At 39.0% G+C, this 27,327-nt stretch overlaps 2 protein-coding genes and 1 pseudogene across 5 annotated transcripts in view; 1 reads left to right on the top strand and 2 right to left on the bottom strand.

The window, feature by feature from the left end:
- COL12A1 (collagen type XII alpha 1 chain) overlaps positions 1-27,327 on the bottom strand; it is a 1,021,934-nt gene that overhangs the window by 494,642 nt on the left and 499,965 nt on the right. The window lies entirely within an intron of this gene.
- LOC126952142 (cytochrome c oxidase subunit 7A2, mitochondrial) overlaps positions 1-27,327 on the bottom strand; it is a 1,153,643-nt gene that overhangs the window by 334,088 nt on the left and 792,228 nt on the right. The gene's annotated exons all lie outside the window — the stretch shown is intronic.
- On the top strand, positions 24,851-24,939 carry LOC126954028 (uncharacterized; annotated as a pseudogene).

Below are 27,327 nucleotides of genomic sequence, written 5' to 3' on the forward strand. Positions count from 1 at the left end.
GGCAGAAGGCAAAAGGCACTTCTTACTTGGCAGCAGCAAGAGAAAATTAGGAAGAAGTGAAAGCAGAAACCCCTGATAAACCCGTCAGATCTCGTGAGACTTGTTCACTATCACAAAAATAGCACGAGAAAGAGCAGCCACCATGATTCAAATTACTTCCCCTGGGTCCCTCCCACAACATGTGGGAATTCTGGGAGATACAATTCAAGTTGAAATTTGGCTGGGGACACAGCCAAACCATATCACCCCCGACCAATAGGGGTTGTCAGACATCCCATACAGGAGCGTTCCTACTGGCATCAGGTTGGTACCCCTAAAGGTCAGAGATCCCAGAGGAAGGAGCAAGCATCCATCTTTACTGTTCTCCAGCCTCCTCGAGTGACATCTTCAGATGCAGGAGTGAACCACATAAATAGGGCCTGAAGTGAACCCCCAGTAAACCACAGCAGCCCTACAGAAGAGGGACCTGACTATTGAAAGAAAAACAAACAAAAAGAAAGCAACAACAACAGCATCAACAACAACAACAAAAGTTTCCACAAAAACCTCATCCGAGAGTCACCAACCTCAAAGATCAAAAATAGACAAACTCATGAAGATGAGAAAGAATCAACAAAAAAACCGGAAAACCCAAAAGGCCAGAGTGCCTCTTCTCCAAATGACTACAACAGCTTTCCAGCAAGGGTGCAGAACTGGATGGAAGATAAGATGGACGAATTGACAGAAGTAGACTTCAAAAGGTGGTTAATAACAAACTTTGCTGAGGTAAAAGAGAATGTTCTAACCCAATGCAAAGAAGCTAAGAACATTGATAAATGGTTAGAGGAGCTGCTAACTAGAAGAACCAGTTTAGAGAGGAACATAAATGACCTAATGAAGCTGAAAACTGCAGCATGAGAACTTTGTGAAGCACACACAAGTATCAATAGCCAAATTAGTCAAGTGAGAGTAAGAATATCAGATATGTAATCCCAGCACTTTGGGAGCCTGGGGCAGATGGATCACCTGAGGTTAGGAGTTCAAGACCAGCCTGGCCAACATGGCAAAACCCCGTCTCTAGTAAAAATACAAAAAATTACCTGGGCGTGGTGCTTATAATCCCAGCTACTTGGGAGGCTAAGGCAGGAGAATCGCTTGAACCTGGGTGGTGGTGGTTGCAGTGAGCCAAGATCACACCACTTCACTCCAGCCCGAGTGACACAGCAAGACTCTGTCTCAAGAAAAAAAAAAAAAGAATATTAGAGATGGAAGACTATCTTGCTGAAATAAGGAAGGCAGACAAGATTAGAGAAGAAAGGATGAAAAGAAATGAGCAAAACCTCTGAGAAATGTGGCACTATGTAAAAAGACCGAACCTACAACTGATTGGAGTACCTAAAAGAGATGAAGAGAATAGAACCAAGTTGGAAAACACACTTCAGGATGTTATCCAGAAGAACGTCCCCAACTTAGTAAGATAAGGCCAACATTCAAATTCAGGAAATACAGAGAACCACACTAAGATACTCCACAAGAAGATCAACCCCAAGACATATAATCATCAGATTCTCCAAGGTTGACATGAAGGAAAAAAAGTTAAGCGTAGCCAGAGAGAAATGGGCCAGGTCACCTACAAAGGGAAGCTCATCAGACTAACAGTGGATCTCTCTCCAGAAACCCTATAAGCCAGAAGACAGTGGGGGCCAATATTCAACATTCTTTAAAAAAAAAAAAAAGAAAGAAAGAGAGAGAATTTTCTTTTCTCTTTGAGACAGAGTCTCGCTCTGTCACCCAGGCTGGAGTGCAGTGGCGCAATCTCGGCTCACTGCAAGTTCTGCCTCTCAGGTTTACACCATTCTCCTGCCTCAGCCTCCCAGTGTAGCTGGAACTACAGGTGCCCGGCACCGCGCCCAGATAATTTTTTTGTATTTTTAGTAGAGACAGGGTTTCACTGTGTTAGCAGGATGGTCTTGATCTCCTGACCTTGTGATCTGCCCGCCTTGGCCTCCCAGAGTGCTGGGATGAAGGCGTGAGCAACTGCACCCAGCCGAAAAAGAGAATTTTCAACCCAGAATTTCATATCCAGCCAAACTAAGCTTCACAAATGAAAGAGAAATAAAATCCATTTCAGACAAGCAAAGGCTGAGGGAAATAGTCACCACAAGGCTTGCCTTGCAAGAGCTCCTGAAGGAAGCACTAAATATGCAAAGGAAAAATTGGTACCAGCCACCACAAAACACACGAAAATATAAAGACCAATGACACTATGAAGAAATGGCATCAACTAGTGTGCAAAATAACTAGCTAGCATCATGACGACAGGATCAAATTCACACATAACAATACTAACCTTAAATGTATATGGGCTAAATGCCCCAATTAAAAGACATAGACTGGCAAATTGGATAGAGTCAAGACCTATCAGTGTGCTGTATTCAAGAGATCCATCTCACATGCAAAGACACACATAGGCTCAAAGTAAAGGGTTGAAGGAAAATTTACAAGGCAAATGGAAAGCTGAAAAGAGCAGGAGTTGCAATCCTAGTCTCCGACAAAACAGACTTTAAACAAAAAGAGATTTTTTAAAAAGACAAAGAAGGGCATTACATAATAGTAAAGGGATCAATTCAACAAGAAGAGCTAGCTATCCTTTTTTTTTTTTTTTTGAGACAGAGTCTCGCTCTGTTGCCCAGGCTGGAGTGCAGTGGCACCATCTCGGCTCACTGCAAGCTCCACCTCCCGGGTTCATGCCATTATCCTGCCTCAGCCTCCCGAGTAGCTGGGACTACAGGCGCCTGCCACCACGTCCAGCTAATTTTTTGTATTTTTAGTAGAGATGGGGTTTCACAGTGTTAGCCAGGATGGTCTCGATCTCCTGACCTCGTGATCCGCCCGCCTCAGCCTCCCAAAGTGCTGGGATTACAGGCGTGAGCCACCACGTCCAGCTGAGCTAGCTATCCTAAATATATACACACTCAATACAGGAGCATCCAGATTCATTTAAAAAAAAAAAAAAAAGTTCTTAGAGACCAACAAAGAGACTTAGACTCCCACACAATAATAGTGGGAGACTTTAACACTGCACTGTCAATATTAGACAGATCAGTGAGATAGAAAATTAACAAGGATATTCAGGACTTGAATTCAACTCTGGATCAAATGGGCCTAATAGACATCTACAGAACTCTCCACCCCAAAACAACAGAATATACGTTCTTCTCAGTGACACATGGCAATTACTCTAAAATTGACCACATATTTGGAAATAAAACACTCCTCAGCAAATACAAAATAACTGAAATCATAACAATCTCTCAAGACTACAGTGCAATCAAATTAGAACTCGAGATTAAGAAACTCACTCAAAACCACACAGCTACATGGAAATTGAACAACCTGTTCCTGAATAACTCCTGGGTAAATAATGAAATTAAGGCAGGAATCAAGTTCTTTGAGACCAATGAGAACAAAGAGACAACATACCAGAATCTCTGGGACACAGTTAAAGCAGTGTTAAGAGGGAAATTTATAGAACTAAATGCCCACATTGGAAAGCTAGAAAAGAACGAACATTACAATTAAAAGAACTAGAGAAGCAAAAGCAAACAAATCCAAAAGCTAGCAGAAGACAAGAAATAACTAAGATCAGAGCAGAAGTGAAGGAGATAGAGACATGAAAAACCGTTTAAAAAATCAAAGAATCCAGGAGCTAGTTTTTTGAAAAAAATTAATAAAATAGCTAGACTAATAAAGAAGAAAAGAGAGATAAAGCAAACAGACACAATAAAAAATGATAAAGGGGATATCACCACTGACCCCACAGAAATACAAACTACTATCAAAGAATACTATAAACACCTCTAAGCAAATAAACTAGAAAATCTGGAAGAAATGGATAAATTCCAAGACCAAACCAGGAAGAAGTTGAATCACTGAATAGACCAATAAAAAGTTCTGAAATTGATGCAATAGTAAATAGCATACCAACCAAAAAAAGCCCAGGACCAGACTGATTCAGAGTTGAATTCTACCAGAAGTACAAAGAGGAGTTGATACCATTCCTTCAGAAACTATTCCAAACAACTGAAAAGAAGGGACTCCTCTCCAAATTTTTTTTTTTTTGACAGAGTCTCACTGTTACCCAAACTGGAGTGCAATGGCACTATCTTGACTCACTGCAACCTCCGCCTTCTGGGTTCAAAAGATTTTCCTGCCTCAGTCTCCCAAGTAGTTGGGGTTACAGGCGCACACTGCCACACCCAGCTAATTTCTGTATTTTTAGTAGAGATGGAGTTTCACCATGTTGGCCAGGCTAGTCTCAAGCTCCTAACCTCAAGTGATTCACCCGCCTTGGCGGGTGCTGGCATTACAGGCATAAGCCACTGCGCCTGGCCCTCCTCCCTAAATCATTTTATGAGACCAGCATCATCCTACTATCGAAACCTGGCAAAGACACAACAACAAAAAAAGAAAACTTCAGGCCAATATCCCTGATGAACATCAATGCAAAAATCCTCAATAAAATACTGGCAGGCCGGACATGGTGACTCACACCTATAATCCCAGAACTTTGGGAGCCTGAGGCAGGTGGATCACTTGAGATCAGGAGTTTGAGACCAGCCTGGCCAACATGCGAAACCCTGCCTCTACTTAAAAAAAAAAAAAGCCAGGCGAGGTGGCGTGTGCCTATAGTCCCAACTACTTGGGAGGCTGAGGCAGGAGAATCGCTTGAAACCAGGAGTGGGTTTGAGTGAGCTTGCAGTGAGCCAAGATCATGCCACTGCGCTCTAGCCTGGGCAACAGAGCAAGACTCCATCTCTATAAATGAATGAATGAATGAATGAATGAATGAATGAATGAATAAAACTGGCAAACTGAATCCAGCAGCACATCAAAAAGCTTATCCACCACAATCAAGTTGACTTCATCCCTGGGATGCAAGGCTGGCTCAACAGCCACAAATCAATAAATATAATTATCACATAAACTGAACCAATAAGAAAAACCACATGATTATCTTAATAGATGCAGAAAAGGCCTTTGATAAAATTCAACATCCCTTCATGCTAAAAACTCTCAATAAACTAGGTATTGATGGAACGTAACTCAAAATAAGAGCTATTTATGACAAACTCACAACCAGTATCATACTGAATGGGCAAAAGCTGGACGCATTCCCTTTGAAAACTGGCAAAGACAAGGATGCCCTCTCTCACCACTCACATTCAACACAGTATTGGAAGTTCTGGCCAGGGTAGTCAAGCAAGAAAAAAAAAAATAAAGCAAATTTAAATAGGAAAAGAGGAAGCCGATAACCAATTTCAGCAAAGTCTCAGGATACAAAACTAATGTGCAAAAATCACAAGCATTTCTATACACCAACAATAGAAAAGCAGAGAGCCAAATCATGAATGAACCCCTATTCACAATTGATAAAAAAGAATAAAATACCTAGGAATACAGCTAACAAGGGACATGAAGGACCTCTTCAAGGAGAACTGCAAACCACTGCTCAAGGAAATAAGGGAGGACACAGATGGAAAAACATTCCTTCCTTATGGATAAGAAGAATAGATATTGTGAAAAGGGCCATACTGCCCTAGGTAATTTATAGATTCAGTGCTATTCCCATCAAACTAACATTGACATTCTTCACAGATTTAGAGAAAACTATTTTAAAATTCATATGGAATCAAAACAATCCTAAGCAAAAAGAACAAAGCTGGAGTCATCAAGCTACTTGACTTCCAACTATGCTACAAGGTTAGCCGGAGTCATCAAGTTACTCAACTTCAAACTATGCTACCAGGCTACAGTAGCCAAAACAGCACGGTACTGGTACCAAAACAGACATATAGACCAATGGAACAGAACAGAGACCTCAGAAATAAGACCACATATCTACAACCGTCTGATCTTCGACAAACCTGACAAAAACAAGCAACAGGGAAAAGATTCCCTATTTAATAACTGCTGCTGGGAAAACTGGCTAGCCATATGCAGAAAACTGAAACTGGACCCCTTCCTTATACCTTACACAAAAATTAAATCAAGATGGATTAAAGACTTAAATGTAAAACCCAAAACCATAAAAACCCTAGAAGAAAACCTAGGCAATACCATTTAGAACACAGACATGGGCAAAGGTTTTATGATGAAATCTCCAAAAGCAATTGCAACAAAAGCTAAAATAGACAAATGGGATCTGATTAAACTAAAGAGCTTCTGAACAGCAAAAGAAAATATCATCAGAACAAACAGGCAATCTACAGAATGAGAGAAAATTTTTGCAATCAACCCAACTGACAAAGGTCTAATATCCAGAATTTACAATGAATTTAAACAAATTTACAAGAAAAAAAAAACATCATAACTGGGCAAAGGAGGCCGGGTGCAGTGGCTCACACCTGTAATCCCAACATTTTGGGAGGCTGAGCAGTTGGGTGGAACACATGAGGTCAGGAATGCAAGATCAGCCTGATCAACATGATAAAACCTCATTTCTACTAAAAATACAAAAATTAGCCAGGTGTGGTAGCACACACCTGTAATCCCAGCTACTCAGGAGGCTGAGGCATGAGAACTGCTTGAACCCAGGACGTAGAGATTGCAGAGAGCCAAGATCATGCCAGTGCACTCCAGCCTGGGTGACAGAGTAAGACTCTGTCTCAAAAAAAAAAAAAAAAAAAAAAAAAAAAGATGGACAAAGGATATGAACAGACACTTCTCAAAAGAAGATATTTATGCGGCCAACAAACATACAGAAAGAAGCTCAATATCACTGATCATTAGAGAAATGCAAATAAAACCACAATGCAAATTAAAACTGCTGTCATCTCATGCCAGTCAGAATGGAGATTATTAGAAAGTCAAGAAACAACAGGTGCTGGTGAGGATGTGGAGAAATAGGAATGCTTTTACATTGTTGGTGGGAATGTAGATGAGTTCAACCATTGTGGAAGACAGTGTGGCAATTCCTCAAGGATCTAGAACCAGAAATACCATTTGAGCCAGCAATCCCATTACTGGGTATATACCCAAAGGAATATAAATCATTCTATTATAAAGATCCATGCACAGGTATGTTATTGCAGCACTATTCACAATATCTAAGACATGGAACCAACCCAAATGCCCATCAACGATAGACTGGATAAAGAAAATGTGGTACACATCCACCATGGAATACTACGCAGCCACAAAAAGGAATGAGATCATGTCCTTTGCAAGGACATGGATGAAGCTGGAAGCCATCATTCTTAGCAAACTAACACAGGAACAGAAAATCAAATATCCCATGTTCTCACTTATAAGTGGGAGTTGATCAATGAGAACACATGGATACAAGGAGGGGAACAACACACACCAGGGCCTATCGGTGGTAGTGGGGTAGGGTAAGGGGAGGGAGAGCATCGGTACAAACAGCTAATGCATGTGGGACTTAAAACCTAGGTGACGGGTGATAGGTGCAGCAAATCACCATAATACACGTATACCTGTGTAACAAACCTGCACGTTCTGCACATGTATCCCAGAACTGAAAGTAAAAAAATAAATAAATAAAAAATAAAAATACTCCAAATGCTAAAAGATTATTTACATTAAAATTATCCAAAGAATATAAAAATAAATAGAAATAAAATGTATTTCAGTGTTTATGTAATGCATATATAACAATTCCATATATATGCAATATGTGATAAAATATACTTCAGTATATATGTCATGTTGTGGCAAATGCAATAGAGAAAAAGAGCTTGCAAATTGAGTACAAGAAAAAACACCCAGTGGAAGTTGAAAACAACATTCTGGCTGGCAGTAAATTACACAGCTGGTGCCATTTGGGGAGTAAAAAGGAAAAATATATTTAAAGCCTGGTGATTTTTTTTTGGAAGACTCAAAAAAAACACCCTCCAGTTTCTTAAAAATAATTTTTTCTTAACTGGAAACGTCATGCTCTCTGTTTTCCTTATAGGCTTAATAACTCCAGTTGATATTTCAAGGAGATTTTTATTTTAGAACTTGAAAATAATATGATACTAAAAATCATATAGTATGATTAGGTGAGAATAGAAAGCAATGGGCAGGAAAAAGCCCTATCAATAATTCAAATATATTATAAAATGACAAGAATCTTTAAAGTACAGTAGTAACATTGGAATAAAAGACCATTAATGAAATAAAATATAGAGCATAAAAATATGCCCTGTTTTATGGTTTAATATTAGATAAAGGAGGAATCACAAATCCATAAGAAAGAAGAAAGTATTTTTTAAAATATTGACAATTTATAAATTTTGAAAAAAAAATGCTTACTTCACCCTATAGTTCCAAATAAAAATAAATAGATGGAATATTAGAATCTTAAGAAATTAAAACCAAAGGAGAAAAGGTAAGAAAAGTGAACATTTGTCAAATATCCAATGAAACACGCTGAACACATAAGTAACATAATATTGACAATATAATAATGTTACATGTATGTACCTTAAAAAAACTGAAATACAAAAGAAAATAACAAGCTGGATAAAAACATTAGCAGCAAAAACGACCAAAAAATGAGTTATTACTTTACAGAAAGTTTATACAAATCAATAAGAAAACTGCAAATGAGCAAATTATATCAGGCAGCAATTCGCTAATGAAGAAATAAAAGTAGCCAATAAAAAGTTAGAAAATGGCCAAGCGCAGTAGCTCAGGCCTGTAATCCTACCACTATGGGAGGCTGAGGCAGGAGGATCTCTTGAGGTCAGGAATTCAAGACCAGCCTGGCCAACATGGTGAAACCCAACATGGTGAAAACTGTCTCTACAAAAATTACAAAAATTAGCCAGACATGGTGGCATACGACTGTAATCCCAGCTACTTGGGAGTATGAGGCAGGAGAATCGCTTGAACTAAGGAGGCGGAAGCTGCAGCGAGCCAAGATCACACCACTGCACTCCAGCCTGGTGACAGAGTGAGACTCTCTCTGAAAGGAGAGAGAGAAGAGAGAGAAGGAGAGATGAGTTTTTCAAAATAGAAGCATGACTAATTTTACACCTGTAATCCCAGCACTTTGGGAGGCCCAGGCAGGCGGATCACCTGAGGTCAGGAGTGCAAGACCAGCCTGGCCAACATCGTGAAACCCCATCTCTACTAATAATAGAAAAATGAGCCAGGCGTGGCAGAGGGTGCCTGTAATCCCAGCTACTCAGGAGATTGAGGCAGGAGAATCACTTGAACCTGGGAGGTGGAGGTTGCAGTGAACTGAGATCAGGCCACTGCACTCCAGCCTGGGCAACAGAGCGAGACTCCCTCTCAAAAAAAAAAAAAAAGTAATAGTAATAATTACTGTGAACTGACAACTGAAATAAAAACCCAAGGGCAATGGCTCAGTAACATCGTTGTCACATATGCAGTGCCTCACTTTAGAAAAAGTGAGAACTACGGAAGTGTCCAGAGAGCTTTTTAAGACTATTATAGCACCAATTAAAAATTATTCTTGCCAGTTGTGGTGATGCGAGCCTGTAGTCTCAGTTACTTGGAAGACTGAGACAGGAGGATCTCTCGAGCCCTGGAGTCCAGCCTGGGCAACATAGTGAGATCCTATCTCTAAAATTAAAAAAAATTAAAAATTAATATATAAAAGTATCTTTATTAGGTAATATGCATACATAAGGTACAAAAATTTTAAAGTAGAGAAAGATGTGCAGTGAAAAGTAAATTTCCCTTCCACTTTAGTTACCCCTCTCAAAAGAAAAGAACTGCTACCAGTTTCTCAGAGCTAAAACTATCTTACGTAACCTTTCTTCCCCAAAACTTTTTGTATTTCCATTTCAGTTTTCTACAACCTTAATCCACACACAGACTCTACATAGTGTAGTCATAAAGAGGACTGTACCACAGTACAAAGTTAACCCTCTGAAACAGGCTAATATAATGACTAGGAAACTGATAAAGCCAGCTAACTGTCAAGATGATATTAATGGGCTTTGGATACTATTCTTCAACATGAAAGATAACTCACTTTTATCAAGGTGTATTTTAGGATTAGATTGGTTTATTTGAAACAATCACTATACCAAGGGGAGTGGGGTTAGCCTGAGTTAGACAATTCAGGCATGTCCCTTAGAGCTGGGGTCAGCCCTAAGCCATAATGACTATATATCAGAACAAGGTGCAAATTGACCTTATTGGTCAGCCTCAGTGTCCAATACACCAAAAATCTCTCTGTGACATTGACACAAACATGAAGAAGTCACAACTATTTGATTCTTAATTTAGAAAAACAATCAAAGTACACAACCTGCCTTAGACTGTGTGGAGAAAGTAAGTATATTTACCTACACAGGGTTAGACAAAGTTATTCTATGAACTTAACAGAAAACTATTTAATTGTTATAAAATTTCCATAGTCTCCCCTTATCTGTGGAAGATACATTCCAAGACCCCCATTCCAAGATGCCTGAAACATGGATAGTACTAAACCTGATTGCCATTGATAACCTACAGGTCACATTTGACAGTTTTCTTTAAAAGTAAATAGGTGAACGGGCACAGGGGCTCATGCCTCTAAGCTCAGCACTTTGGGAGGCAGAGGCGGGGGGATCACTTGAGGTCAGGAGTTCGAGACCAGCCGGGCAAACATGGTGAAACCCCATCTCTAATAAAAATACAAAAATTAGCCTGGCAGATGCCTGTAATTAGGTGGCAGATACCTGTAATCCCAGATACTTGAGAGACTGAGGCAGGAGAATCACTTGAACCTGGGAAGCAGAGGTTGCAGTGAGCCGAGATCATGACATTGCACTCCTGCCTGGGCAATAGAGCAAGACTCTGTCTCAAAAATAAATAAATAAGTAAACAGGCTCTCAGATTAACGGCCTAAGGAAGGTTTTATAATTCATGGCAACCCCTGTTCCTGAGTAAAGAATCTGATCATAAGTTTCTCAAATTGTTGATGTGCTGATTAATGCATAACCTACTGACACTGAAAGGACACTGATTTATTTCTGAATCATAAAGTTTTACTGACTGTCTTGCACGTAGATATTAATATTTTAGCCCATATGTTGCAACTGTATCCAAAATTGCAACCTCTTTATTGTATCCTCCAATAAAAAAAGCACAACTATGGTAAGAGGAATCCCCCTTCCTTCTCCTAAACTTTCCTACAAAAGCCCTCCAACTTGTGAGACTCCAGAATGCTCCCAACTTTGTTGTGTGTTTTCCCAGGTCAATCCTCATATTTGGCTTCCAATAAACCTTTATCAAATGATTTCTACCTTAAAAGTTTTAGTTTTGGTTAACACCATCAATTGGACCGTGTTACTGTTCCTATCTACTACCCACAAATGTAAGGCCTTTTCCTTTTAACTAAGCACTTATCACCGTCTGTACCCATAACTTTTGCAGTTTGAGATACAACAGCAAAACTAGCATGAAATTATTTTTCCTTCTTCACAGTTTCACAGATATACTTGTTCTTACCATAGATCTTAACAACCTTGACACACAATTTTTTCTTTCCTTTTTGAGAACTTTCACTTTTTCACTCAAAGGAAGTACTTCATGGTTTCTCTTTGGCATATCTGAATTACCAACATCATTACTCCTGCACTTTGAGACCATCATTAAATAAAAGGGTTACTTGAACACATGCATTGCAATACCACAACAGTCAATCTAATAACTGAGAAGACTACTATATGACTAATGAGCAGGTACCATATGCAGTGTGAAAATACTAGACAAAGAGATGATTCATCTCCCAAATGAAAAGTCATGAGATTTCATCGTGCTATTCAGAGTGTCCTGTGTTTTAAAACTTAGGAATTGTTTATTTCTGAATTTTCCATTTTATATTTTTGGACCACAGTTGAGCACAGGTAACTGAAACCATGGAAAGTGATATCTCTAATAAGGGGGGAACTTCTGTATTCCATATTACAATCTATCATCTAAAACTATTAAAGACACCAAAGGCAGCCTAATTTATCCACGTGATTTAACAAAAACAGATCAGATAATTAAATTATTTTCTTTTTCTTTTCTTTTTTTTTTTTTTTTTTCTTGTCATCCAGGCTGGAGTGCAACGGTGTGATCTTGCTCACAGCAACCTCCACGTCCCAGGTTCAAGCTATTCTCCTGCCTCAGCCACCCGAGTAGCTGGGATTACAGGCACCTGTCACCATGCCTGGCTAATTTTTAGAGACAGTGTTTCACCATGTTGGCCAGGCTGGTCTTGAACTCCTGACTTCAGGTGATCCGCCCACCTTGGCCTCCCCATGCTGGGATTACAGGTGTAAGCCACCGTGCTCTGCTCTCTAAAAGTTTTTTCAAATAGGCCAATTTACTGATAACAGTAGATAAAAAGCAAATAGCACCAAATTCCCATTCCCCTATTCTTTCATGCCTCACCTCAGAGTGTGCTGTTCTTCTGAGAAGAAGAACAAAAAATACAAAAAGTTTTTGGGAAGAAAGGTTACATAAGATAGTTTTAGCTCTGAGAAACTGGCAGCAGTTCTTTTCTTCCAAATAGTCTCTCCCCTTCAAGGCACATATGACTGGCTACTGACACAGCGTTAATGGCTCCTCCAGGACCATTGCTTGTCCATAGGCTGTCCATAAAGCCTTTTCTGGAAAGGGAGCTGGAGAGCTAAAGTAGGGTCTATAGCTACAATTCAAGTTTTACATAACGCATGCTAGTATGCTTCTCTGTATCCAAAATAAGCACTTGTCCCACTCATCCAAGTTTCCTACCTAAGAAGCAATAGCCTTTACATAATAAAGACCCATTTATGGAACCAAATACCTAACTGTTTTATCTTGCTTAAGATGACAATGTTCGGCAATATTTAGAAAATAAATTACTTTCATGAGCATAAAGTCCTGATGAGTACAAAATGTTGTCTAGCTCACTATATAATACATTCCCAAAACATTCCAAACTAAATTGTAACTTTTGCTTGTCCTTTTCCCAAGAGGAGATAATCATAAATAATTCTGCCTAAGGAACTCCCATTAAAGGCCTGACACATCTTCCCTTTCCTCTCTCCAAATGAGATGATCTCATAGAAACTTACATCTTCAATTTGTCATACTACAGATAATTGTTGGTATCTATTCTTAATATTATAGTCTCTGCTTTTCTTTTTTCAGTTACAAATTTTATTACATAGTGCTAATATATTTGCTGCATCTTTTTAGCAGAGATTTAAAAGAAAATGATTTATGTTTCATATACAGAGTATAACCAATCCTTTAAAAAAATATTTTTAATTGCTTCCTTTTGGTGTTTTTTTGCTTTGTTTTGTTTTGTTTTTTGCTTGTTTGTTTGTTTGTTTGAGACAGAGTCTTGGTCTTGTAGCCCAGGCTGGTCTGTAATAGCACAATCTCGGCTCAGGGCAACCTCCGCATTCCAGGTTCAAGCAATTCTCCTGCCTCAGCCTCCCAATAAGCTGGGACTACAGGCACGTGCCACCACACCTGGCTAATTTTTTTGTATTTTTAGTGGAGACAGGGTTTCATCATGTTGTCCAGGCTGGTCTGGAACTCCTGACCTCAGGTGATCTGCCCACCTCAGCCTCCCAAAGTGCTGGGATTACAGGCAAGAGCTACCGCTCCAGGCCAATTTTTTTCTCAGTCATTTTGGGGGAACAGGTGATATTTTGTTACATGGATAAGTTCTTCAGTGGTAATTTCTGAGATTTTGGTGCACCTGTCACCCAAGCAGTGTACACTCTAACCAACGTGTAGTCTTTTATCCCTCACCCACTTTGTTCCCTTCCTCTCAAGTCCTCAAAGTCCATTATATCATTCCTATGCCTTTGTGTCCTCATAACTTAGCTTCCACTTACAAGTGAGAACACAGGATACTTGGTTTTCCATTCCTAAGTTACTTCACTCAGAATAATGTTCTCCAACTCCATCCAGGTTGCTGCAAGTGCCATTATTTCATTATTTTTTATGGTTGAGTGGTATTCAGTGGTGTATATTCTTTATCCAATTGTTGGTCAATGGGCATTTATACTGGTTCTGTATTTTTTTCAGTTGCAAATTGTGCTACTATAAACATTAGTGTGCAAGTGTTTTTTTCATATAATGACTTATTTTCCTCTGGGTAGATACCCAGTAGTGGGAGTGCTAAATCAAATGGTAGTTCTACTTTTAGTTCTTTAAGGAGTCTCCACACGGTTTTCCACAGTGGTTGTACTAGTTTACATTGCCACCAGCAGTGTAAAAGTGTTCCCTCTTCACAATATCCAAACCAATATCTATTATTTTTTTGATTTTTTAATTATAGCCATTCTTGAAGGAGTAAGGTGGTATCTCACTGTGTTCCCTGATAATTAGTGATGTTGAGCATTTTCCTTACATTTATTGGCCATTTGTATATCTTTTCTTTTCTTTTTTTTGGGGGGGGAGGGGGACGGAGTCTTGTTCTGTCCACCAGGCTGGAGTGCAGTGGCGTGATCTCAGCTTAATGCAACCTCCGCCTCCTGGGTTCAAGGGATTCTTCTGCCTCAGCCTCCTGAGTAGCTGGGATTACAGGCGCTTATCACCACGCCAGCTAATTTTTGTATTTTTAGTAGAGATGGAGTTTTACCATGTTGGCCAGGCTGGTCTCAAACTCCTGACCTCAGGAAATCCATCCATCTCGACCTCCCAAAGTGCTGGGATTACAGACGTGAGCCACCGCGCCCAGCCTGTGTATCTTCTTCTGAGAATTGTCTACTCATGTCCTTTGCCCACTTTTATGTGGGGTTATTTGTTTTTACTTGATTTGTTTGAGTTCCTTATAGATTCTGGATATTGGTCCTTTGTCAGGTGCATAGTCTGTGAATATTTTCTCCAATTCTGTGGGTTGTCTGTTTGCTTATTATTTCTTTTGCTATGTAGAAGCTTTTTATTTTAATTAGGTCCCATCTATTTATCTTTTTGTTGCATTTGCTTTTGGGTTCTCGGTCATGAACTTTTTGTCTAAGCCAACATCTAAAACAGTTTTACCAATTTTATCTTCTAGAATTTTTATGGTTTCAGGTCTTATATTTAAGTATTTGACTCATCTTGAATTGATTTTTGTATAAGATGAGAACAAGGATTAAGTTTCATTCTTCTACATGTGGCTTGCTAATTATCCCATTACCATTTGTTGAATAGAATGTCCTTTCCTCACTTTATGTTTTTGTTTGCTTTGGTGGAGATCAGTTGGCTGTAAGCATCTGGCTTTATTTCTGGGTTTTCTACTCTGTTTCATTGGTCTATGTCAATATCCCTGATGAACACAGGTGCAAAAATCCTCAACAAAATAGTAGCTAACCAAATCCAACAGCATATCAAAAAGATAATATATCATGATCAAGTAAGTTTCATACCAGGGATGCAGGGATAATTCAACATACGCAAGTCAATAAATACATCACATATGCAGAGTTAAAAACAGAAATCATATGATCATCTCAAGAGATAAAGAAAAAGCATTTGGCAAAATCCAGCATCACTTTATGATTAAAACCCTCAGCAAAATTAGCACAGAAGGGACATATCTCAAGGTAATAAAAGCCATCTATGACAATCCCACAGTCAACATTATACTGAATGGGGAAAAGTTGAAAGCATTTCCCCTGCCAACTGGAACAAAGCAAGGATGCTCACTTTTGCTACTTTTACTCGACATCGTACTGAAGTCCTAGCCAGAGCAATCAGACAAGAGAAATAAAGGGCATCCAAATTGGTAAAGAGGAAGTCAAACTGTCGCTGTTCACCAATGATATGATCATATACCCAGAAAATGCTAAAGACTCATTCAAAAAGCTCCTAGATCTGATAAATGAATTCAGCAAAATTTCAGGATACAAAATCAACGTGCACAAATCAGTAGCATGGCTATGCACCAACAAGGACAAGGTTGAGAAACAATCAATAACTCAATCCTTTTTACAACAACTGCAGAAAATAAAAATAAAATAAAATACTTAGGAACATATCTAACCAAATAAGTGAAATATCTCTACAAGGAAAACTACAAAACACTGCTGAAAGACATCATCAACCACACAAACAAATGGAAACACATCCCATGCTCATAGACGGGTAGAATCAATATTGTGAAAAATGACCATACTGCCAAAAGCAATCTACAGATTCAATGCAATTCCCACAGAACTAGAAAAAAAATCCTAAAATTCATGTGAAACCAAAAAAGACCCCACATAGCCAAAGCAAGACTAAGCAAAAAGAACAAATCTGGAGGCATCACATTACCCAACTTCAAACTATACTACAAAGCTATAGTTACCAAAACAGAATGGTAATGGTATGTACTATCTGCTTTTCTAATACATTGAAACCAGTGTTGTAGTATATCCCTTTATTATAGATTTAATAGTTACCATGTAAGTTCAATACCTTCAGTAAACCAAACTTTCCAGTATAGTTTTTATGTGCATATGACATAATATTAAGACAAATCTAAATTTTTCACAATTATTTGCTAGATAAATGTGGAGTCCTAACTGGGAGCAGGTGGGGTCACAGAGTCAAGCTGGTGGGACCAGGGTAAAGCAAAAAGAAGAAGCAAATGAGCTATAATACAAGTCTGCCTTTCTTCATGGTCCAGGACACATAACCGTCCTGTGCAAACAACTCACAACCTTCCTGTGACCAGTTATCACTAGACCCTCAACTGATAGAAAAATTGTAAGTTAGCTCACTGCAACCTTGACATTAATACTGCACAAAGCCCTCTTCAGCATACAGCACAAGCTCCATTCTATAAAATCCTACAAAATTTCCAGCACCTCTGTCTCTTTGTAGTTAGCTCCTCTCTTGCTAACTTGCCTGTTGCTTTCTTGCAATGTATTTTCATACTTTCTCTAACAAATCTGTCTTTATTTATCAACAACTGTCTTGGTAAATTTTTCTTACCCCCACACTACCAGCCCCAGATAGTCACTGTTCATCCACCACAGTAAAGATATCATACAACTTGCCCAGGCACGGTGGCTCATCCCTGTAATCCCAACACTTTGGGAGGCTGAGGCGGGTGGATCACTTGAGGGCAGGAGTTCAAGACCAGCCTGGCCAATGTGGTGAAACCCTGTCTCTACTAAAAATATAAAAATTAGCCGAGCATGGTGGCGTGCACCTGTAATCCAAGCTACTCAGGAGGCTGAGGCAAGAGAATCGCTTGGACCAGAGGCAGAGGTTGTAGTGAGCAGAGATGGCAAGACTCTGTCTCAAAAACACACGCACGCACACGCGCACACACACACACTACTTAATTCAAACAGCTATTGATTACTAGATACAGTCATATGAAAGTACCAACATTTGATCATTTTGACCTACAAAAACAGCCACGTCCAGGTATGGTGGCTCACACCTGTAATCCCAGCACTTTGGGAGGCTGAGGCAGGAGTATTGCTTGAGTCCAAGAGTTCAAGGCTGCAGTAAGCTATGACTGCATCACTGCACTCCAGCCTAGGTGACAGAGCAAGACCCTGTCTCTAAAATTAATTAATTAAAAATAGCAATTCATTTGATTCCATCTTATCCCATAGTGATTTTAAGATAGTATACACAAACTGAATAATAATAAAAGAGAATGGAGGAGGCAGTCACCACAGCAACATCAGCAGTGCACCTAGCCCCCAGAGCTCCAGCCAAAGGAGAAGTGGGGTAAGTAAGAAGGTACCATAGCTCATACAAAGCAAACTGCCTGCAAATCGACCAGTGGTAATGCATCCAGAAAGCAAATGGCTAAAAAAGCCACACGAGAGAGGGCACCCTCTACTTAAGGGGTGAAGAAACCTCATCATTATAGACCTGGTACTGTGGCACTCCTTGAAATGAGACATTAACAGAAGTCCCTTGAACTTATGATTTGCCAAATTCCCTTCCAGCATCTAGCGTGAGAAATAGCTCAGAACTTTAAAACAGATCTGCACTTCCAGAGCACAGCTATTGGTGTTTTGCAGGAGGTAAGTGAAGCCCATCTGGTTGGCCTTTTTGAAGACACCAAACTGTGTGCTATCCATGTGTAATAAATTATGCCAAAAGACATCCAGGTAGCATGCTGCATATGTGGGAAAAAGTGCTTAAGAATCCACTATGATGGGAAATATTCACTCTAAAAAGAAATTCTCTTCTTCCTGTTATTGGTAGTTCTGAACATTATATTTTTTTCTTGGGGTCAAAAGGTACTTAAATATATGATTGTGAGTGGATAAACAGGGGACAGGAAACAGGTATTGGCAATTTTTCCATTTTCATTTGCATGTGAATTTTTAGTATAAATGCCAGGGATGTAAAGTATTAATGCAAGTCAAAATGTTTCAGTGAACAAGTTTCACTGTTTCAACTTTATAATGGTTATAAATAACCCTGTTAAAATTTTCTGGACAGTGCCAGCATTTTTAAAACAAGTAAATGCTTATTGGTGGCAACTAAAGGGTATTTGTTGCAAGTTTATCATACAGTAGATTCCATCCATTCACTTTTCTAACTGAATTGTCCCATATGCAAGTACATATTTTTAATGTTGTCTGTCTTCTGTGCTATCCCTGCAAGTTTGCTATCAAAATACATTAAACTACAAAAAAGAAAGAGAGAAGAGATGAACCAACTTGTTGTTATCTAGAATTCAATTTTGACTGATACATAAAATGTTTTTCCTACTTTCAAGATTATAGAACATGTATGGTCTTCACATCTAGAATTTTAAAACCTTAATGATGGGCAAGGCCTGAAAAATGAGGAAATTTACACAAAATATGGAAAAGTTCACAATGACCACATTGGCTTTTCTTTTCTTTCCTTTGCTTTTCTTTTCTTTGCTTTTCCTTTCTTTTCTTTCTTTCTTTTTTTCTTTTTTTTTTTTGAGACAGAGTTTCCCTCTATCACCCAGAATGGAGTTCATTGGTGCTGGGAGGTTCACTTCAACCTCTGCCTTCTGGGCTCATGTAGCTGGGATTACAGGCATGTGCCACCACGCCTGGCTAATTTTTGTATTTTTAGTAGAGATCAGGTTTCACCATGTTGGCCAGGCTGATCTCAAATTTCTGCCTCAGTCTCCCAAAATGCTGAGATTACAGGCATGCGGCACTGCACCTGGCCAATGATCATATTTTCATTAGAAAAGGTGTACTTTTTTAAAAGAAAGGTAAGATAATACTGTCAAACTTTGGAGTTTCAGAGAAAACATCTAAACTGTTCTTTATTTGTTAGCTTAACATTATTTGAAAATACTGAAAAATACTAGAAAGAAAGTAACTTCTTCCAAACTAAAATTCCATAAAAAAGAAGACAAGCTGGGCATGGTGGCTCATGCCTATAATCCCAGCTCTTTGGTAGGTCGTGGCAGCAGATCACTTGAAGTCAGGAGTTCGAGACCAGCCTCAAAGACCAGGTTGAAACCCTGCCTTTACTAAAAATACAAAAATTAGCTGGGTACATGGTGGCGTGCGCCTGTAATCCTTGCTACTGGGGAGGCTAAGACATGAGAATCGCCTGAACCCGGGAAGTGGAAGTTGCAGTGAGCCGAGATTGCACCATTGCACTCCAGCCTAGGCAACAGAGTGAGACTCTGTCTCAAAAAACAAAAATAAATTTTAAAAAAAGACAAAGTCATCCACACCAACCCTCTAATTCCTTTCTTCTGACATAGTTATGCCATACAGATTAGCTATATATAAGTTATGTTTATATAAATGATAAACATTTATATAAATGATAAACACACTGGCCTGTATCCAGTGTGATGGCTCTGATGAAAAAAAAGATGGCTTATAGCTTGCTTTTTCTTTTTCTATTAATTTTTCTATTAATCTTTTTTTAGAGATGGGGGTCTCACTATGTTGCCCAGCCTGGGCTTGAACTCCTAGCCTCAAGCAATCCTTCTACCTCAGCCTCCTGAGTAGTTGGGACTACAGATGTGTGCCACCACACCTTTGCTTTTTCTCTTAATTAATCATGGATGCTTTCCTGATCAGTACTGTCAACCCTTTATAAAAGATGCTATAAAAGATATTTATTTTGGGGCTAGAGCATTGCAATGAGAATATGTGTGCCATAGTAAATTATGTGCATATTCACGGAGGTAAAGGAAGGCAAGGGTTTTCAAGGGAAAAAATGAGGAGGATCACAGAATTGTTTTGACATCATTATCCTTGGCTATAAAGATCTGTAACAAGTGTGACGCCACTGCAAGGTTGGAAAGGCAGTTGTTGGGCAGATGTCCCTGCAGAAGTATTTCTTGTGTAAGGTTGCAATGGGTTTTATGAAAGATTGTGGTTTTTACAGTCTTTGTGATAGTTTTTATTATCAGGCATATAAGCATGAGAGCCTTTTCTTTATGACGTTCACCAGCTCTATTTGTCAGTGGGTTTTGTTTTGTTTTTTTTTTTTACATCAGTAACTTCATTTTGATTCTGACAACATCCACAATTTCCTCATTTCATCAAGATCTTCCTCCAAAAGCATCACTGATTAATCACCCTGTAGTTAGGTTTTGATGTCCCTCAGTACAGAATGGACCTGTCTTTGTTATTGGTCTTCTCTCATATTATAGGGAGTAATAGGCAACTAGGAGTCAGTGTCAAAACTCTTTTAGCCATGTTTGAGCAACAAGGGAGGTTTAAAGGGAGTAGCTGTAAGGCTCAGTCTACCTGAAGTCCATTAATAAGTTCTGTTCTGTGGTCTTTTGTTTTCATCTCAAAGTATTGGGTCAGCATTATTTTGTTAGGAGTTGTACTTCCGTAAAAATTTTACAGTTAACATACACAAAGTTTAAAAAGGGAAAAGACGAAGTAAAATTAATAGTAATATGACTATTCTAATTTGTATAATTATTTTGAGCCATTAATCTAGGCTTAAAGATAACCAATTGAATAAATCAAATGACCATAGGGAATTAGGCGAGACCTATTGTAACCAGGTGAACTACTTTCTTATTTTGTATATATGGGTCTCAACTTTTTCAGAGGAATTTATCCAGGTATAGCACATAGTATTGCCAATAGCACAGACATTTTCTTATTTAACCAATGGACACTAAACAATTTTGTTGTTTTGTTTTGAGACAGGGTCTCTCTCTGTCACCCAGACTGGAGTGCAGTGGCACGATCTTGGCACTGCAACCTCACCTCCCAAGTTCAAGTGATTCTCCCGCCTCGGCCTCCCAAGTAGCTGGGACTACAGGTGTGTGCCGCCATGCCCGGCTAATTTTTGTGTTTTTAGTGGAGACAGAGTTTCACCATGTTGGCCAGGCTGGTGTCGAATTCCTGACCTCAGGTGATCCGCTCACCTAGGCCTCCCAAAGTGCTGGGATTATAGGCATGAGCCACTGCGCCCGGCCTACTAAACAATTTCTTAGGTTAGGCTCTCTTAAGTTACCAGCAGAATATACTGATGGTGAAATTTCAATTACATCATTAGCTTACCAAGTGTAAAAGGTAGCATTAAGAGGGGTAAGAGTCTAATTATGATATGGAGTCTTGCTTCAGTGTCTTGAGAAAAGCTACCTACAGCGTGAAAACATCAACTGCTGCTCCTGGTTTGTAATCTGAAAGTCTCTGGTCATGACACCAAGTGGCTTGGTAAACCTTTTGTGCGGCCCATACATCAGGCATGAGGTTTGTTTCTTACATTTCATCTAGTTTTGACTTATAGGGATTTAGGAACAAAGAAGCATACTGCCAATTATTGAAGGAAATTAGGAGAATTCAAGGTCTGATCTAGTCTACAGGTAGACAACAAGAAGTTGAAAAAAAATGCACAGAGCTACTATCTAATAACAGCTGTATTAAATTTCTTTAGAAATATAACTTTTCCTGTAATCCCAGCACTTTGGGAGGCCGAGACGGGCGGATCACGAGGTCAGGAGATCGAGACCATCCTGGCTAACACGGTGAAACCCCATCTCTACTAAAAAAGAAATACAAAAAACTAGCCGGTCGAGGTGGCGGGCGCCTGTAGTCCCAGCTACTCGGGAGCCTGAGGCAGGAGAATGGCGTGAACCCGGGAGGCGGAGCTTGCAATGAGCTGAGATCCAGCCACTGCACTCCAGCCTGGGCGACAGTGCAAGACTCCGTCTCAAAAAAAAAAAAGAAATATAACTTTTTCCCTCTACACTGATCATTAGGAATCTCAGGCTTAAAAACTTCTTGAGCATGGGAAGCCAAACCAAGGAAGACTTTAGACTTTATTTCAGTCTTAAGGTTCTTGGGTCTGCCAAGAAGCTACAATTTTTATTCACTCACTGTAAGGCTAGAAACTCCTAAAGCCAGACATTTTGTGCAAACTCTTAAATACAACATTTTATTCAAAGCCTTGGTAAATGACTAGGGGCACTGGCTCACACCTGTAATCCCAGAAACTTGGGAGGCCAAGGCAGGAGGATCCTGGATAACTTGAGGTCAGGAATTTGAGACCAACCTGGGCAATATAGTGAGACCCCACCTCTACCAAAAAAAAAATTTGTTTTTAATTAGCCAACCATGGTGGTACACACCTGTAGTCCTAGCCACTTAGGAGGCTGAGGGAGGAGTTTCACTTAAGCCTAGGAGCTTGAGAGCACAGTGAGTTTTGATCATGCTGCTGCACTCCAGCCTAGATTATAGAGTGAGACTCTGTCTCTAAAGAAACAAATAAACAAAAACACAAACATACAAAAAAAAGGCTTGGTGAAAAAAAAAGCAAAACAAATTCAGTGTTTCCAATTACATCCTGTTTATGAAGAGAGAGCAAATTTTTATTGAACTTACGTAAATAGAGAATACTCATAAATATTTGCCAATTTTTGGAAGAATCAAGTAGGGGAAAAAAGCAAAGATGTTTCCATCTTTATTAGAAGTATACTTTACCAAATTCTTGTAAACTATAAATAGCTTATGAGAAAAAAATTTCTTAAATCTGAAAAAAAAACATTTAAATAAAGAACCAACAATGGTTTAAATAAGTCATAAAAACATTACCAATTACTTAATTTCATGTAACTAATTTATTGTTTTGCTTGATCTTGATTAGCAGTTGTATGAACCTATAAGTTTCCTTATTAGAGTTCTGAAGATTTTTATTTCATTCATTGTTCTTAAAGTTATCAGAAATCTGTGTTCAAGATTACTTGTTAGAGTCTTTTCCATGAAAAGTCATTTTGGACTAGAGCTGATTGCAAATGCTTTTAGAGAAGATTTCAAAGCAATAACTGTCGATGACAGAAACTTAAAATAGTCATGGTTAAAAATCTGATGAAAGTTCCTGACCAGGCACAGTGGTTCACACCTGTAATCCCAGCACTTTGGGAGGTTGAGGTGGGCAGATTGCTTGAGCCCAGGAGTTTGAGACCAGCCTAGACAACAAGGTGAAATCCCATCTCTACAAAAAATACAAAAATTAGCTGGGTGTGGTAGTGCACAACTATAGTCCCAGTTACTCAGGAGGCTGAGGTAGGAGGATTGCTTGCTTGAGCCCAGGAAGCAGAGGCTCCGGTGAGCCAAGATCACACCACTGCACTCCAGCCTGGGCAACAGAGTGAGACCTTGTCTCAAAAAAATAAAAAATAAATAATTTCCCAATTGACAAGGAAATTTAGTTATTTCCATTACATGCAGGATTTGAATCAGGTTTGTGAGGCCGAGGTCGGCAGATCATGAGGTCAGGAGATGGAGACCATCCTAGCTAATATGGTGAAACCCCATCTCTACTAAAAATACAAAAAATTAGCCAGGTGTGGTGGCAGGCACCTGTAGTCCCAGCAACTTGGGAGGCTGAGGCAGGAGAATGGCTTGAACCCAGGAGGCGGAGGTTGCAGTGAGCCAAGATCACACCACTGCACTCCAGCCTGGGCAACAGAGTAAGACTCTATCTCAACAGCAAGAAAAAAAAAAGAATCAGAATCATGACTGACAATGTCATATCAGAAGGATCAAACTTTTATAAATCTTATACAACCGTTAGAATACTCACATTAATATATATCCATACAAATATAAGTTTAGGAAAGATTTAATATAGCCACCAAAATTATGACTGTAACATATTATATTTTTATGAATTGATGTAACTTTTAGAACATTTATATCAATAGCACACACATAAATGTAACTGAGGGAATATCTAGTATCACTTATCATTTTACAATGCTTCTCATACAATTTACCAAATAAGCTTAATTATTTAATATCTCTAAAAGATGAGAGACACAACTTTGAGGCTCTCCAGCGGCCCAACTGGAAAATCCCAATGTTAATTTTGAGTCAAAAAGATTTAATTTCAGATTTTTATGATGTGGGTGCGGGGAGGACCTGCCAAAGATGTTAAAAAGTTCAAAACCCTTGATCAAAACAAAATCACAGGTTACCGTAAAATAATAGCCATTAATTTAACCACAGTGACAAAAGACTTCAAAAGCAATACAGAAAGTTATATGGATGTAAAAACCTAACCCTTTTAAAGCTCAGTTTTTCTATGTAATCCAAAACCTAATAAAGACAAGATAGGAAATTATGTTGATAAAACGTAAAATCTTTGTTTTTTTCAGGCCAGTTACCAGAACACGCTACAAGAAAAATCTCTTGTAGCGTGATTGCTTCTCCTTATGGGAAGCCCATTTAGATAATCTGGAAGTCAATCCTGATGAAAAGGGTACTTGAATTTAATCAGGCACAGGAAGAATGTATCTAGGGTTAAGAATATGCATTACATTATACCGCAATGTAAACAAGAAAACTAATACCTTGAGTGGGGGAATACATGGCTCTCACTAACAACATAGGAAGTGTCCTGATTACACGGAACAATTTAGGCACATCAGTAAAAGCCAAGTGTACAGAATTGGGTATACTGAAGGAATACACTGTGTTTCTAAGCCTTTAAGATAAATATTTCAGTGCTTGCTTTGGCAGCACATATACTAAAGTTGGAATGATACAGAGAAGATTAGCATGGCCATAAGCTGTTAAAAAACAATAATTTTTTAAAAATTTGAGCATCAACTGTAATAGTAGAGTTGGAAGAAAAAAAAGTTATAGAAATTGATGAAAAGATTGAAGGAGAGAGTTATCACCTCAGCCAAGAAAAAAGATACACCTCTTCAAAGGAAGAACGAACAAAGGGCAATGATGTATGACCTGCAAATCACATGCAACAAGGTACAGCAAAAGTTGAACTTTTTTTCCTTAAGTTAACATTGAACTTCTAGGCTGAACATGTGGCCCATACCTGTAATCCCAGCACTTTGAGAGGCCAAGGCAGGTGGATCACTGAGCCCAGGAGTTCGAAACCAGCCTGGAGAGTATAGGAGACCCTGTCTTTACAAAAATTAGCTGGATATAGTGGCACACACCTGTAGTCCTAGCTACTCGGGAGGCTGAGGTGGAAGAATTGCTTGAGCATGCAAGGTCAAGGCTGCAGTGAGCTGTCACTCCAGCCTGGGTGGCAGAGTGAGAACTTGTCTCAAAAAAAAAAAAAAAGGCCAGGCGTGGTGGCTTACACCTGTAATTCCAGCACTTTGGGAGGCCAAGGTGGGCTGATCACTTGAGGCCAGGAGTTTGAGACCAGCCTGGCCAACATGGCAAAACCCCGTCTCTACTAAAAATACAAAAATTAGCCGTGTGTGGTGGCACGCACCTGTAGTCCCAGCTACTCAGGAAGCTGAGACAGGAAGACTGCTTGAATCTGGGAGGCAGAGGTTGCAGTGAGCCAAGATCCTGCCATTGCACTCCAGCCTGGGTGACAGAGTGAGACTCCATCTGAAAAAAAAAAAAAAAAAAAAAAAAAAAAAAAAAAAAAAGTTGGTTGAACTTCTAAAATACAAATCTGAGAAGTTACAAAAAGGAAAAATTTTACCTTGAGAAATAAAATTATTAGTCTTAATGAAAAAGATAGCATCAGGCCAGGCACGGTGGCTCACGCCTGTAATTCCAGCACCTTGGGAGGCCAAGGTGGGTGGATCACCTGAGGACAGGAGTTCAAGACCACCCTAGCCAACATGGTGAAACCTTGTCTCTACAATATAAAAAATTTTCTGGGCGTGGTGGAGGATGCCTGCAATCCCAGATACTCCAGAGGCTGAGGCAGGGGAATCGCTTGAACCTGGGAGGCAGAGGTTGCAGTGAGCCGAGATTGTGTCACTGCGCTCCAGCCTGGGTGACAGAGCAAGACTCTGTCTCAAAAAAAAAAAGAAAAGAAAAGAAAAAACAAAAACAAAAACAAAGACAGCATCTCCAACCTAAAACTTGGGAAACTAAATAGATCTCAGGAAGAAATGTGGCAGAAATACAAACTGTTAGCAGTTTAGAGGATGGCTGTTAAAGAAACAGATTTCAGAATCAAAACCTCTGGTAATTTTATTAAGAGCAAATGAATACTTTTTAAAAATCCTGTTGTTCTAACATAGGGGACCAAATTTGTTTAGTTTTGTATTAGTGTATTTTTAATATTAAAGCTCAATTTTAGAAAGACTTATAAACAATTGCCTTCTAATTATAGCCAACTTAATCATAAACAAAATTCCTCTCATAAAGTTCGCTTTCACAAACCTTATCACAACCTTATTCAGACCACTGATGACATGCTTGAATTTTCTGCTTTGTCTTATACTTCTCTTTATTAACCAGTCATTTGACATTAGGATAAAAATTTACCATACAAGATTCTTTCTTGTACAAAATTATCCTTTTCTTTTTAACCTTCTTTACCAAAAATATATCCTTATATCCACAACTTTTTCAGTACTAATGGATCTACTTCACTGGCTCAAATAGCTGCAAAGCATTCTGCCAAAAAGATGTTCCATGGTGTATTTGATAATTTCTCTATCCTGATAATATATCTTTCCATACTTGGCTGGGCATGGTGGCTCAGGCCTGTAATCCCAGCATTTTGGGAGGCTGAGGTGGGTTGATCACTTGAGGTCAGGAGTTGGAGACCAGCCTGGCCAACCTGGCAAAACCCCATCTCTACTAAAAATATACATATATGTGTATATATATATATTTGTCCTATACTTAACATTTGTGTGATTGCTGAAAACATTGTGGCCCCTTTACACTGGGGTGGTGAACAACGGTTTGGCAAACTTTGAGGTCATCAAAGCATCTTCTTGAAAAATATGACTTTAGAAAATAGCCAACATTTGTATTAGACTATGTTCTTCAGAAATAAAAGAATCAGAGAAAGAAAAGCAGTAAGAAACTTACAAATATGTACACACACAAATTAGGGAGAAAGATAAAGTAATTATCTCACACGTATGTATTTATAATAAAATTATATTTAGAAGAATAGATAAGGAAGCTAGTTATAAAATGAGTCTTTTAATCTCCTAAGGCAAAGGCGTTTAAAGTCCAAAGCTCAGAGTGCTAT

Source organism: Macaca thibetana, chromosome 4, assembly GCF_024542745.1.
Source record: "Macaca thibetana thibetana isolate TM-01 chromosome 4, ASM2454274v1, whole genome shotgun sequence".
Lineage (NCBI taxonomy): Eukaryota > Metazoa > Chordata > Mammalia > Primates > Cercopithecidae > Macaca > Macaca thibetana.